The following is a 17,130-nucleotide window of genomic DNA, read 5'->3' as shown; positions in this document are numbered from 1 at the left end:
GTTTCCTGGTCTTCTGATCAAGCTGTCTAAATTCTTTTTTTATTTATTTGTTAGTTTTTATTTATTTTAATTTTTAAAGTAAATCTGTTTATTATTTTTATATATAATATTCATTTATTTGTTAGTTTTTATTTATTTTAATTTTTAAATAAATTAGTTTATTTTTTTAATATGTATTTTTTATTTATTTGTTATTTTTTTATTTTCAATTTTTTTAATTTTTAAAGTGAATTAGTTTAGTATTTTAATATATACTATTTATTTATTTGTTTGTTATTTTTTTATTTATTTTAATTTTTAAATTAGTTAGTTTCGTATTTTAATGTAAATTTTTTGTTTATATGTTAGTTTTTATTTGTTTCAATTTTTAAATTAATTCGTTTAGTGTTTTAATGTACATTTTTTTATTTATTTTTTAGTTTTTAGTTATTAAAATTTTAAAATAAATTTGTTTATTATTTTAACATGCATTTATTTATTTATTTGTTAGTTTTTATTTGTTTAAAATTTTTAAATTAATTAGTATAGTATTTTAATGTATATTTTTTACTTATTTGTTAGTTTTTATTTATTTTAAATTTTTAAATACATTTTTAATTATTTGTTAGTTTTTATTTGTTTTAATTTTTTAAATAAATTAGTTTAGTATTTTAATATACATTTTTATTTATTTGTTCATTTTTATTTATTTTAATTTTTAAATTAATTAGTTTATTTTTTAATATACACTTTTTATTTATTTGTTATTTTTATTTATTTTAATTTTTAAACAAATTAATTTATTATTTTAATATATATTTTGTATGTATTTATTAGTATTTATTTATTTTGATTTTAAAATAAATTAGTTTATTATTTTAATATATATTTTTTATTTATTTGTTAGTTTTTATTTTAAGTTTTAAAGGAATTAGTTTGTTTTTAATATACATTTTTTTATTTATTTCTTAGTTTTTATTTATTTTAATTTTCAAATGAATTAGTTTATTATTTTCATATATATTTTTATTTACTTGTTAGTTTTTTATTTTAATTTTTAAATGAATTAGTATATTTTTAATATACATTTTTATTTATTTGTTAGTTTTATTTATTTTAATTTTTAATAAATTAGTTTAGTATTTTAATATATCTTTTTATTTATTTGTTAGTTTTTATTTATTTTAATTTTAAAATAAATTAGTTTATTATTTTGATATACATGTTTTATTTATTTATTAGTTTTTATTTATTTTAATTTGCAAATAAATTAGTTTTTTTATATATATTTTTTATTTATTTGTAAGTTTTTATGTATTTTAATTTCAAATAAATTAGTTTATTATTTTAATATATATTTTATTGTTAGTGTTTATTTAAATTTTTAAATAAATTTGTTTAGTATTTTAATATATACTTTTATTTATTTGTTAGTTTTATTTATGTTAATTTGAAAATAAATTAGTTTAGTATTTTAATATTTTTTTTATTTATTTGTTAGTTTTTTATTTTACTTTTTAATAATGTAGTGTAGTATTTTCATATATATTTTTTATTTATTTGTTAGTTTTATTTATCTAAATTTTTAAATAAATTAGTTTAGTATTTTAATATATACTTCTTTAGTTTTGACTTTTTATTTATTTTGATTTTTAAATAAATTAATTTAGTATTTTAGCATATATTTTTTATTTTATTTGTTAGTTTTATTAATTTTAATTTTTAAATAAATTAGTTTAGTATTTTGATATATATTTTTATTTTATTTGTGTAGTTTTATTTATTTTAATTTTTAAATGAATTAGTTTAATATTTTAATATATATTTTTTAGTTTTTATTTATTTTTAAATAAATTAGTTTAGTATTTTGATATATATTTTATTTTATTTGCTAGTTTTATTAATTTTAATTTTAAAATAAATAAGTTTAGTATTTTAATATATATTTTTTATTTTCTTTGTGTAGTTTTATGAATTTTAATTTTTAAATGAATAAGTTTAGTATTTTAATATATTTTTTTGTTTTTATTTTTTGTTTATTTTAATATTTAAATAAATTAGTTTAATATTTTAATATATATATTTTTTTATTTATTTTAATTTTAAAATGAATTAACTTTATATTTTAATATATATATATATATTATTTTTTATTTATTTCTATTTTTAAATAAATTAGTTTAATATTTTAATATATATTTTTTAGTTTTTAGTTTTATTTATTTTAATTTTTAAATGAATTAGTTTAATATTTTAATATATATTTTTTTAGTTTTTAGTTATTATTTATTTTAATTTTTAAATAAATTAGTTTAATATTTTAATATATTTTTATTTATTATTTATTTTAATTCTTAAATAAATTAGTTTAGTATTTATATATACATTTTTTTTATTTTATTTGTGTAGTTTTAGTTATTTTAATTTTTAAATAAATTAGTTTAGTATTTTAATATATATATTTTTAGTTTTTAGTTTTTATTTATTTTAAATAAATTAGTTTAGTATTTTAATATATATTTTTTATTTTATTTGTTAGTTTTATTAATTTTAATTTTTAAATAAATTAGTTTAGTATTTTAATATATATATTTTTAGTTTTTATTTATTTTAAATTTTAAATAAATTAGTTTAGTATTTTAATATATATTTTTTATTTTATTTGTTAGTTTTATTAATTTTAATTTTTAAATAAATTAGTTTAGTATTTTAATATATATATTTTTAGTTTTTAGTTTTTATTTATTTTGAATTTTAAATAAATTAGTTTAGTATTTTAATATATATTTTTTATTTTATTTGTTAGTTTTATTAATTTTAATTTTTAAATAAATTAGTTTAGTATTTTAAGATATTTTTTTTAGTTTTTAGTATTTATTTATTTTTAAATAAATTAGTTTAGTATTTTAATATATATTTTTTTAGTTTTTAGTTTTTATTTATTTTTAAATAAATTAGTTTAGTATTTTGATATATATTTTTTTAGTTTTTAGTTTTTATTTATTTTTAAATAAATTAGTTTAGTATTTTAATATATATTTTTTTAATTTTTAGTATTTATTTATTTTTAAATAAATTAGTTTAGTATTTTAATATATATTTTTTAGTTTTTAGTTTTTATTCATTTTAATTTTTAGTATTTTAATGTACATTTTTTTATTTATTTTTAGTTTTATCATTTTATTATTCATTTTTTAAAAACAACAGAAATATGAACATTTCGTCGTGTTTGTTATGAATTTAGGTGTAATAGTCTCTTGCACCGTGAAAAAGGTTAAATAATTATATTAGTTGTTGGTCACAGGGGAAATGACCAAGCAAAAAAAAACCCTAAGCAAAATTCATCCCAAAGCTGCAAAACTGAAGCTGTTAGCTGGTCTGCCCGGACACTATATATTTTTAAAAACAGTATATATATATATATATATATATATATATATATATATATATATATATATATATATATATATATATATAGTTTTTAAAAATAATAAATAAATAAAAAATAATAAATAAATAATACGTCCAAATAAAAAAAAAGGCGACTTTCTAAGAAAAACACCGGTTCTCCGAGGCGTAGTCATAAAAACATGACTATTGTTCAAAAAATCAAAACAAAAACCACTATATATATATATATATATATATATATATATATATATATATATCATTCAACCACGGTAGTGGTTGAATATATGCTTAAGTCCGAAATTGAATGAATCGAGACACATTCAAACCCGTCAGGTGTTTTGTATCGAACTGGGAATTGAACTCAGCACCTTTGGGTAACTGTAAACTTTGATACAACGTCTAGGACCACTCGGCCATATGTCACTGTAATAATAAAAAAGGGTTGGGTTCGACGAAGGCCGGAGGGCAAAACGGCCGAAACGTTGTGACTATAACAACCAAGATGAGGAAGTCAGTCCGACAATCTCAATCAATGAAAACACCTCATCTCAAAAATACAGACAATTAGATGTAATAGTTTTCAAAATTTACCAATCTTTTAATTAAATAAGGAATAATTAAGAATTTTAGAGTCAGTTTTGAGTTATTATTACAGTGACATATGGCTGAGTGGTCCTAGATGTTGTATCAAAATTTACAGTTACCCAAAAGTGCTGAGTTCAATCCTGAACGAAGGCAATGAAAAAGTAACATTCAAAACAGAGAATCAGCAACTATGCCCCAGAGCCTAGCTGGAGTCCGAACACGGTACCCCCGTAATAATAAAAAAAGGGTTGGTTTCGAGACTCCTAACAAACGGTTCCCCAGTTCGATACAAAACACCTGACGAAGGCCAAAGGGCAAAACGGCCGAGACGTTGTGACTATAACAACCAAGATGAGGAAGTCAGTCTGACAATCTCAATCAACGAACACACCTCATCTCAAAAATACAGACAATTAGAAATCTAGTTATTTAGACATTTCACAACGCTTTTATCGCCTTTGTCCCAACTGGTGCAATACTGCAATGGTTACCGTGACCGTTTACCAACACAAGTGTTGCGGTTTCGATCTCCATAATTTCTTTCCTTTTCTTTTTTTATTTAACATTCCGATATTTTTTATTTTTAAATGTTTTGTAATAAACACACAAGAACGCTTTTATTAAAAAAAAAAAAATACAGAAGAATGTTTTTGATTTACGTAACGAAAATGTCATATTCAAAATATATATGATATATCAGCTTATTTGTTACATTCCAAAAATCACGTAAACAGATCAGGTAATTGCATTTGTATTGGATCTACTCCTAAACTAATTAACCGATCATTAAGAATATTAATTATGTGTATATGTTTATATATTCTTATGTATTGGAACCACTCCTAAACTAATTAACCGATCATTATGAATTTTAATTATCTGTATATGTTTATATATTCTTATGTATTGGAACCACTCCTAAACTAATTAACCGATCATTATGAATTTTAATTATGTGTATATGTTTATATATTTCTATATATTGGATTCACTCCTAAACTAATTAACCGATCATTATGAATTTTAATTATCTGTATATGTTTATATATTCTTATGTATTGGAACCACTCCTAAACTAATTAACCGATCATTATGAATTTTAATTATGTGTATATGTTTATATATTTCTATGTCTTGGATTCACTCCTAAACTAATTAACCGATCATTATGAATACTAATTATGTGTATATGTTTATATATTCTTATGTATTGGACTCACTCTTAAACTAATTAACCGATCATTATGAATTTTAATTATCTGTATATGTTTATATATTCTTATGTATTGGAACCACTCCTAAACTAATTAACCGATCATTATGAATTTTGATTATGTGTATATGTTTATATATTTCTATGTCTTGGATTCACCCCTAAACTAATTAACCGATCATTATGAATACTAATTATGTGTATATGTTTATATATTCTTATGTATTGGAACCACTCCCAAACTAATTAACCGATCATTACGAATTTTAATTATGTGTATATGTTTATATATTTCTATGTCTTGGATTCACCCCTAAACTAATTAACCGATCATTATGAATTTTAATTATGTGTATATGTTTATATATTTCTATGTCTTGGATTAACTCCTAAACTAATTAACCGATCATTATGAATTTTAATAACGTGTATATGCTTATATATTTCTATGTATTGGACTCACTCTTAAACTAATTAACCGATCATTATGAATGATTAGTATAGTATATACTTATATATTTGTATGTATTGGATTCACTCCTATACTAATTAACTGATCATTAGAAATTTAATGTATTATATTTGTATAGTCATATTCCAAAAATCACATACAATGATTAGTTTTTAATGTATTTATGTATACAAGAAATTCTATTAAAGTAATAAGGTACTTGTGTAGTATAGTACTCATGAAAAGGCAAAGAAAATCTTACCTGTGACATACATGAAAGTTATTAAAACCGAAAATCACGTTTAATATTCGAGTAGTATGACTTACATATGAGAAATAAGGTGCTTCTTCACTATAGCACCCAGATAACAAAACAATCAAATTCTTATCCCTGACGTACAGAAAATGTAACACAACAGAAAATTGCATAAATGTAGCAAGTTTTTTTTTTCATTTTTACATTAGAAAATAGGTACTTGTACAGTATTCTACCCGAGAAATAAGGTACTTGTGCAGTATAGTACCCATATGAAAAACAAAGGAAATCTTACCCGTGGCATAAATAAAAGTAATCCAAACCGAAAATTATATAATATATTCGAGTAGTATGACATTTATATAAGAAATAAGGTGTTTCTTTAATATAGCACTCTATTATAAAAACAACCTCTCACCTCTGACATACGGAAAATTCCGCACAACAGAAAATTATGTTAAATCATTGAGTAGTTTCATCTATATATTAAAAATAAGGTACTTATACATTATCCTACCAAAGAAATAAGGTACTTGTGTAGTATAGTACTCGTATGAAAAACAAATCAAATCCTACCTGTGACGTGCATAAAAGTCATTAAAACCAAAAATCAAGTTATATAATCTAATAGCATGACTTTTAAATGAGAAATAAGGTGCTTCTTCACTATAGCAATAGATGAAATAACAAACAATTTCTTACTCTAGACGCACAGAAAATTAAGCACAACAGAAAATTACTTAAAAGTATCGAGTTCTTTCATTTTTAAATTAGAAAAAAAATGTTACTTCTACAGTATCCTACCCAGGAAATAAGGTACTTATACAGTGAAGTACCCATATGAAAAATAAATAAATTCTTAACTGTGACGAACATAAGTTATCAAAATCGAAAATCATGTAATATATTCCAGTAGTATAGCATTTATATAAAAAATCTGGTGCTTCTTAACTATAGCACTCTGATGTAAAAAAAAAACACACTCCTGTGACATACCGAAAATTTAGCACAACATAAACTTATTTAAATAATTTTAAATAAAGGAAATTTTTTCCACATGCTAGCTGTAAATTTCCTGTCCAATGAAGGTACAATTATTCCATACATATGTTGTGTAATACTCGTCATAGGGTAATACCCGTTGTAGGGTATTACACGTCTTTGCTCAACATGGCAAATGATATGTAGACATCAAAAATTCCTCTAAGAACAGCAGGCATGTTCAAAATCTTTCTCATTGTCTTATATGGTCCCGAGCAACGCCGGGTTGCCTTGTTAGTTATATATATATATATATATATATATATATATATATATATATATATACTAGCAGTTCAGCCCAGCTTTGTTCGGGCCTTATTTACTGTTCATAACTTTATGTGCATATTTATATATATATATATATATATATATATATATATATATATATAGTCTTTTCGCAAGGATAGTTTGCCTTACATCCAAAATAGCAATATTGTATATCAATTCAAATGCCAGTGCGATGCTGGTTATGTTGGGCGAACATCCTTGCATCTTTTGACTCGTATAAACCAGCATGTTCCATCGAAGATAAGACAAGGGAGGGTGGGGTCTGGTGGTTTCCCTCCTTCTGCAGCCTTGGACTCTGTTATTGGCCAGCATTTGGTTGACAACCCGTGCTGTGCTGATAGATATAAAATAGAATGGTTCGAGGTGCTACATAGAGCAGACTCCAGACACCATTTAAAGATTTTGGAGTCTGTCTCTATTACGGTGCGGAAACCTTTGTGTCGGCAGAAAGAAACATCCAACGCATTGTTTCTCTTTGGGGAACTTTGAATCTTTTTTCACATTTTTTCCCCTCGTTGTGCCAATATTTTAATAGTTTTTTAAACGTTAATAAATTTATTTTAGTGTCCCCGTACTTTTGGCACATTTAATAAGTTCCCCATTAGAACTCTTTATTTTCGACACAATATTATTTTGTACGCTATCGATTTTCTCCTGATGAGATGATAGCCAAAAGAGCTTTTGAGAAACTTCCGCTTATTATTTTCAAAACTGTATATATATATATATATATATATATTGAAAAAAACTGTATATATATATATATATATATTGAAAATCAAGGCCCAGAGGCCACTCGAAGATAAGGGTTAAAGAGTGTACAGTAGAAATTGGACAATATAGTAATTATTAGTAATGAAAATTTGGTAAATTTGTTAACTTATATGGAACAGCTCATCAAAAACTTATTTACGTTAGACTTGAAGACAACCATATTGTAATCAGCTGGAAAGCAGGAAAACAGAAGACAATTCCACAGGCGTGCAGTTCTAATAAAGAAGCTTTGTTCATGGAATCTACGTTTAGGTTTAGGCACAGATAAAGAGTGGGGGGAATTATTGATAGTGATTTCTGCTAGATGGGTGTTTCTTGTGAAAGTTTGGCGAGGGGGGACCATAGACTGAAGCTCAGTCAAACACTTTCCATGAAAATAACGAGGGGGGACCATAGATTTGAGCTCAGCCGAGCACTTTCCATTAAAATAACGATAAAACAGAGACAAACTCGCAACATCTCTTCTGTGAGATAGAGGCTGCAGTAAAGAGAAAAGGACATCTCCTACGAGGCTACAAAGTCTATTTTGAAGTCTATCAAGGCAGGATAAGTCCTTTCTAGCAGCTCCTGCCCAGATGTGGCAACAGTACTCCATCCTTGGACGTACCTGACTCTTATATAGATAGAGAATTGCATCATCAGTGAGATATCTACTGGATCGATAGAAAGAAAGAGGAGAGAGAATCGAGAGAACTTGGTCGTTTACTGTCTTAGATGTGGTACCATAAATGGTAGTTTCGTCAGCATAAATGTCTACAAATGATGAAAGGATGTGATTTGGAAGATCATTAATGTAGATCAGGAAAAGAGTTGGGCCCAGGATGGACCCCTGAGGGACACCGGCATTAATACTGTGAGCTTCTGATTTTTGCCCCTCAACTACTACTCTTATGAACCTATCAGAAAGAAATGATTTAATAATTGAGAAGACTTTTCCAGCTATACCATAGCTAGAGATCTTGTGAAGTAAACCTTTATTCCATACCCTATCAAAAAAAATTAAAAGGCGAACAATTAAAAGATACATCTGCCTTACTTAAAAATAAAGTTTATTTATGGTGTCTTTTAAATATAAAAAAAAACCACCCAATACTTTTGCTGATGAGGCGTCTTTGTTTTAAAAAAAAAAACTATATGTCAAAATTATTGTCCGTGACTTAATGTCTATCACAATAAAAACATCGTTTCCGAAACGATCGTACAAATTATTGACTTTGTTGTTGTTCCTTCTTATGAAACAGATTTTTAATTTTTAATTTTAATTTTAATTTTAAATTATCAATCACATTACTAAATATTAAAGTAGCTCTAAGATATTTGCCTATCGAGCTTATTATATATCTGAATTACAACGAGCACTGTTCTTTTCTTGTATTTTGATTAAATTAGTAATTTTACTATCACATTAAAATACACTCTGCTCTTTAGACTATTGTCCTAATCCCCTTTAAATTATATATATATATATATATATATATATATATATATATATATATATATATATATATAATCATCCACATACACTAATGTTTCGTTGTATCATAAATCATCAATGTGGCTAGACAAACACCTTTCTCAAGCCGTGGATCGAACCTACAACCATCGAGTTTACAGACTGGGAGCAATGGCAATTAAATGGTGGCTCCACACTCCCCAAAGCCCGCAAGCTGGGGCCTCACCACTGGAAATAGTTTAAAGTCATATCCAGGACCTGTCGGACTTGAAGACAACCATATTGCAGTCAGCCGGAATGCTGGCAAACAGAAGACATCCAAGTTGTAGTCAAGTGGGAAACAGGCAGATGGAACAGAGTTCCACAGGCGTGCACTGCTAAGAAAGAAGTACTGCTCATGGAATTTACGTTTTGGTTTTGGCACAGATAAAGAGTGGGAAAATTATTGACAGTGGTTACAGCTAGACAGATGTTTTATTAAATTAAGCAGCCACCTCTTTCCCAATGGCACCACGTGATCAAGATCAGAGGAGAGAGAATCAGAGAAAATTTTGGTCGTTTGCAACTTTTTAAGTGTTGCAATAGATGGTAGTGTCGTCAGCATAAATATTTACGAATGATCTTAGGATATGATTTGGGAAATCATTGATATAGATCAGGAAGAGAGTTGAGCCCAGGATGGACCCCTGAGTGACTCCAGCATTAATACTGTGAGTTCTGATTTCTGCCCATCAACCACTACTCTTATGAACATATCAGAAAGAAATGATTTAATAATTGAGAAGACATTTCCAGCTATACCGTTGCTGGAGATCTTGTGAAGTAAACCTTTATGCCATACCTTATCAAAGGCCTTTGATATGTCAAGAGCAATTGCCCTGGAAAGGCAGCCTCCATCAAGAGATGAGAAATAACCATAAACACATCTTATATAGATCTAGCAGAACGGAAACCATATTGCATGTCACTGAGGAGATTATTTTTGCTGAGATGGTTGATTACTTCTTTATTTAACACAGATTCCAACAACTTACTCATGAAGCTGCAGAAACTTATTGGTCTCTACTGAGAGGGAGATGACCGATCATCTGAATTTTTAAATACAAGACATACTAATGAGGTTTTCCAGGCTGTTGGGATGTAATTCTCTTTAAGACAAAACTTTAACAACTAATTCTGGTTGAAGCTTTTTCAGCACTATAATTGGAATATGTCATTTGCTTTACTGGAATAAAGGTTTTTGATTTGGAGGAAATATGAGGGGGTGCTGATTGCATAGGGTAGAATTAGCTGCAAAGTTCTTGGCAAAGAGTTTGGCTTTGTCTGATGCTGACGAGATTACCTCAGGTCCATTGATGATAGTTGGGATAGAGCACACGCTTCTGTTCAGGATTCTGTTTGCTATTTGCCAAAACTGGTGGGAACCAAGCCACTGCTCAGCTACTTTGGACTTGACGGACTGAGCATACAACTCTCTTGCATTCTTTACCACTTTCTTACAATGGTTGCTGGCAGTCCTGAAAGCGGCTTTAGTTTCCATACATCTATTACGTTGGAAGCAATGGAAAAAGTGATTTCTGTAAACAATGGCAGCAGCAGATTCTGGAGAGAACCATGGCTGGCTGTTAGGTTTTTGCTAGAACTTTTTCGAGGGTACGAAACGGTCTATACCTACAATTAACCATTCTGTCAGGTCTGATACTATAGAGGACACATCCTTTTTTAAACATGGAACGCTGTCAGGTTTTTGCTGGAGGAAATATGGGGGTCCCCATCTGGTCGCATTGGCGAGATTACCTGATGATGGTTGGGATAGAACACCCCTATGCATGCTTGGACACCCGCTGAATGGTCTCAGAGAGAATTGCCAAAAAAAAGACCAAAATGGAATTAGAAGCAAATAATAAACAGAAATTAGGGTGTTCCTGCAATTCCCACAAAGTTGGCAACTGGCAGAATGGATGAACATCAATTCTCCCCGCCCCCCCCCCACTATCCAACAATCTTGAAGCTGTTTGCACAGCCACCAAGAATCTAATCTGCTTGCCCGGCGGTTTGCTTCAAACTCTACTTTGGACCCAGCAAATCACTCCCTCTCTGAGTTTCCTCTGCGGACAGAAACCCCTTCTCATTTACATGATATCATAAAAAACCTAGCTTCTGGACCCGATCTCATCCCAGCTCCACTAACGTTGCTTCGGTTCTCTCCAAACAAATACCACATCTGGGCAGGAGCTGCTAAAAACAGTCTATCCTGCCTTGACAGAGTACAAAATAGACTTTGTGGCTTAATGAGGATGCCCTTTTCTCTTTCCTGCAACCTCTCTCCCACAGAAGAGACATTGCGAACCTGTCTTTGTTTTATCATTATTTCAATGGCAAGTGCTCAGCTGAGCTCCAATCTCTAGCCCCCCCCCCCTCCCTCGCCAATCTTTCACAATAAACACCCGTCTAGCTGAAACTACTTTCAATAATTTTCCCCACTCTATATCTGTGCCTAAATCAAAATGCAGATTCCATGAACAAAACTTCTTTCTAAGAAGTGCACGCCTGTGGAACTCTCTTCCGTTTGCCTGTTTCCCACCTGACTACAACTTGGATGTCTTCAAGTCCAACATAAACAAATTCCTGATGAACCGCCCCCTTAAGTAGACACTTTATCAAATCTCCCATACTAACGCTTACTGTGATACTATCCCATTGATTACTGTACACACAATAACCCTTATCCCCAAGTGTCCTCCGGGCCTTGATAAGTGGTGACTACCATGTAAAAAAAAAACCTTAACAAATCAAGCTTTTCTGACTGCTGGAAAACTGCTTCTGTGGTACTAGTTTTCAAGAATTCTGGTGAAAGAAATGATCCATTAAATTATTGCCCTATTAGCCTCCTCCCTCTTTTCGCCAAAATATTTGAGTTCATAATCAATAAAGCACCAGCTCACAGCTGTTAACTTCTGTATGACCAACAATATGGTTTTAGGCAAGCCCGTTCTACTGCAGATATCCTAACTGTAATCTCTGAACATATATATGCATTGGATAAAACAGGAAAGGCTAGGGCAGTAGCCCTAGATATATCTAAGGCCTTTGACAGAGTATGGCACGATGGTTGTCTCATGTAAATCAGATCCTATGGTATTACTGGACGAATACTTAACATAATAAAATCGTTCTTAAATAAGAGAAGAATCCAGCTTGTCCTCGATGGTCGTACATCTAAACAATATGATATAAATGTGGGTGTACCTCAAAGGTTGATCCTTGAACCTTTATTGTTTCTGATATTCATAAATGACCTCTCTGATAAAATTATCTCAGAGATGGGTATATTTGCTGATGACATCACACTCTTTTTTTTTATTACATTTTCACCCCAAACACGGCACATTGCCACTTTGGTGTAGGGGGCTACTATCAGGGGCAGCAACTACTGGGGTGCTATGTTGGAATTTGGGCAGCAAAATGTCCGTTCACGTTACACTTGAACTTCTGCATGTCAGTACAGTTAGGGAAGCAGGGACCTGGAATGGAATTCCAGAGTCCAGCGGTTCTGGGGAAGAAACTACTGGAGTAGAAAGATCTTTTACATCTAGGGATCTCTACTGTGTGGGGATGGGATTTAGCTGCCTGTCAGGTTTGTCAAGGGTGTCTATGTCGTGAGGGCACAAGTGTCTGCAGTTCGTCAGAAACATTCACCATTAAAATACTTGTAGAACAGGCAGAGGGATGCAACGTTTTGTCGATGGGACAAAGGCTGAAGCTTAGATGCCAGTTCAGGGCTTATCAGATTGGCGACTCTCTTTTGAGAGACTAGCAGCAGATGCACCAGCCCAAATGTGACAACAATACTCCATACCTGGGCGAATGGTGGCCTTATAGAGGTACAGGATACTTTCAGGTGTCACTCTATAACAAGCACTAGGGGAAAACAAATGACATTAAATGCTTCCAAAACTAAGCTCATTTCTTTTAATAATTACAACCACCAATAGCTAATGATACATTACCTGAAAGTATTTCGTTCAAACTCCTTGGATTAATGTTAACAGGGAACATATGTTGGAATGGATACATCAAGGGCATTGCCAGGGCTGCTGTGAAGAAGGTGGGCTCTCTCTACCATGCTAGAAAGTTACTTACCCCTGAAAATATCCTGTACCTCTACAGGGCCACCATTCGCCCATGTATGGAGTATTGTTGTCACATTTGGGCTGGTGCATCTGCTACTAGTGTCTCACTCCTGGACAGGGTTCAAAAGAGAGTCGTCAAACTGATAGGTCCCGAACTGTCAGCTAGGTTTCAGTCTCTGTCACATTGATGAAATGTTGCATCCCTCTGCCTCTTTTAAAAGTATTTTAATGGTAGAGTCTCTGACATTCTACAAGCCCTTTTATCCCCAGCAGCAAAATCCCGCCCTACACAGTAGAGATCCCTACTTCTACTCTAATAGTTTCTTCCCCAGAACTGTTAGCCTTTAGAATATTCAGTGTTGCCAAAACTAAGCTTCTTTCTCATGGTATACATTATTATTATTTAAGATCAAAGCATTCTAGTACACAGAATTATACATACGAGGGGCGTGCAATAAGTAATGTTCTTGACCCACTTCCAGTTGTCTGATCTAGCTGAAATTTTGCATTTGCAATGATTTATATCTCTACGGGTTATGTGGCAAATTACAGCTCTGAACTAATTGGGGTTTCTGTTTTACAGGTGTTTGAACTGAGTCAGGCGTGAAATGGAGTCTGTTGAATGTCGAGCAGTGATCCGGTTTTTGTACTTGAAAGGACGCACACCACAGGAGACTTTTGATGAAATGAAAGAAACTTATGGTGATAATGCCCCAACATATGACCTTGTAAAACGCTGGTATCATGAATTCAAACATGGCCGGAAGTCTGTGGAAACAACTCCCAGATCTGGTCGCCCCCCCCCTTCTGCCATTGATGAGGCATCTGTCTGTCAAGTTGAGGCTGCCATTTTGGAAGATCGGCACATTACTATTCGCCAAATAGCCCAAGATATTAAGATTAGTACAGGGTCTGTGGAAACTATCATTCATGACCATTTGCATATGCATAAGGTGTCTGCCAGATGGATCCCAGGTTGCTCATACCATTCCAGAAGCGAGAACGTGTCGAGTGCTCGAGGATGAATTTGGAGATGTGCCAAGATGATGAGTCAAAGTTTTTCAAAAGACTGATTACACAGGATGAAACCTGGGTCCATCACTATGATCCAGAGATCAAAGCCCAGTCAATGCAGTGGAAGCACTTGGACTCACCAACTCCAAAGAAGGCAATGGTGCAGCCCTCCGCTTGCAAGGTCATGCTTACAGTCTTCTGGGACCAGGACGGAGTAGTGATGATGACAGATTTCCTGACAAAGGGTACCACAATTACAGGAGCCTATTATGCTTCACTTTTGAGGAAATTAAGGGAAGCTATCAAAATCAAGAGGCGGGGCAAGATCAGCAAAGTTACCCTCCTCCTGCAGGACAACGCTCCGGTCCACAACTCACATGTCACCAGATCAGAAGCATGGGCGTGTGGTTATGAAAGCCTTCCCCATCCTCCCTACTCTCCTGACCTTGCACCCTCTGACTTTCACCTTTTCCCAGCCATGAAGTTGTTTTTGAAAGGAAAGCGTTTTCCAGATGATGCAGCCTTGATTTCTGAAGTCACGTCGTGGTTGGAGGACCAACCTGGGGTGTTCTCCAAAAACGCTCTTCAGAGCTGCATCAAACAATGGGAGAAATGCATAACTCTGGGTGGTCCCTATGTAGAGAAAGACTAATAACTGTGCCAAATTTCATTGCTCTACTGCTATGGGAAGTGGGTCAGGGTCATTACTTATTGCACGCCCCTCGTATATATATATATATATATATATATATATATATATATATATATATATATATATATAAAATAAAATAAGTATTACAGTTAAGTTTACCAAAATAATCCAAGATGGCAAAACTAAAGTATATTCACGTGAAATCACCTTTTTCTTCACCATATTCCCTCTGCTTAACTTATTTTGTTTTCAAGTAAGATCTTTGACTTACTTGTAGTTTCATCAAATACTTTTGCAAGCAAAATCCGATCCCACATTTTACTAAATCCTACCCTCTGATGAAAAGGAAAGTATTTCTTCGAAACTCTGTGGATTAAAGACTATCCACTTATTTTGTGCTTCCTTTTTAAAATTAAATATGTTTTTAACTCTTTTTCAAAGTGTTTTTTAAACATGTTTTACTAACTACTTGTTCTTATATATATATATATATATATATATATATATATATATATATATATATATATATATATATTTAAATAAGGGAGTAGTCACCAACAATGTGTATTTTTTAACATTATTTTATTATTCCGTGTCTTGGTTTTTCATTGAGAATTTTGTTTGGAACATTGTAATAATGTTTTTAAGTCATTGAAATCGTTTTTACGCGCATTTCAGACGTTCTGTGAAGCGTCCTCATCAGAAATTATTTTCAAATGTGTTGGAGATGTAAAAATGGCATCTTCGTAGTTCATTTGAAGTGTTTCTAAGGGGTGGAAGCATGTAAGTGTTTATTATTCATTGGCATGTTCAATTTTTATTACTCTTTTATTGGGCTTGAGGCCGCCGCTGACCTGGCTGTAGTCACTCTCTCTTTCTGCTAATGTTTTTTTCTTTTCCTTTAGGGTGGGGTAGGGTGTGTGTGTGTGTTTGTGTGTGTGTGTGTGTGTGTGTGCGCGCGTGTGTGTGCGTGTGTGTATTTGCTTTTATTGGTTTGAGAATGTGTATACTGTTTTAGAGTATTATGAGGTTATTTGCTTCCTTAGGAAGGTGACTGTGATCCGAGGTCGTTACTAATGTGTATGTGTGAGGAGTGGGGGACCAGCTCTTCTGAAATAAGGGTAGGGGTGCTTTCATTCTATTTTGATATTTATTTTTTGGATTCTTGGATTTTAGTATTGTGATTTTTTGTTTTAGTCTTTTCGGGTATTCCTTATATTATGTTTGTTTAGAAAGAGGGGTGTATTTAAAATATGTATAGGGGATTTTTTAATGTTTCTATTTATTTGTCTCCCCATGTGGGTATGGCCAGACCCAGGATCGGTTCCTAGTGTGGGGAAGATTTTGTTCCCCAGAGGGGGGGGCAATTGGAGGGGGTATAGGTATGGGAGGGGGATGATAGAAGGAATGATAGTTGTTTCAGTCATGAGGACTGACTGAGGAGGGAGCGAGGTGTTGGAACAGATATTATACTATGGTTCTAGGTGTTTCCTAGTGTTGTTGGTTTCGAGGTTAAGTAGGGTTGGTGTTGTTCAGTGTGTTGTATTAGAGATAGTGGTGTTATGTCTGTGTGTGGTTATATGCGCGCACGTTTGTGTGTTTTAATGTGTCGGTTCTGATTTATGTGTGGGTGTGTATATGTGTATGTGTATGTGTATGGATGTGCATGTGAGTGTACCTTGCATTTCATGTTTTTGTCTGATGATATTAGGCTCTGTTCAGTTCAGGAGTGAATCTGGTGATTAAGTTTTTTTCCTGTGTAAGTAAATAAAAATAATTGTCTGTTTGGAAGATTGGCATTATTTTGAAGCTGTTTCCACTGCATGTGTGTATGTGTTTTAAAACATAGAGGTGTCTGTTTTCTGCAATTTTGATGTTGC

Source organism: Euprymna scolopes, chromosome 46 (assembly GCF_053919585.1).
Source record: "Euprymna scolopes isolate OS-2025 chromosome 46, ASM5391958v1, whole genome shotgun sequence".
Taxonomy (NCBI): Eukaryota; Metazoa; Mollusca; class Cephalopoda; order Sepiida; family Sepiolidae; genus Euprymna; species Euprymna scolopes.
Note: the sequence above shows the minus strand (reverse complement) of the source record.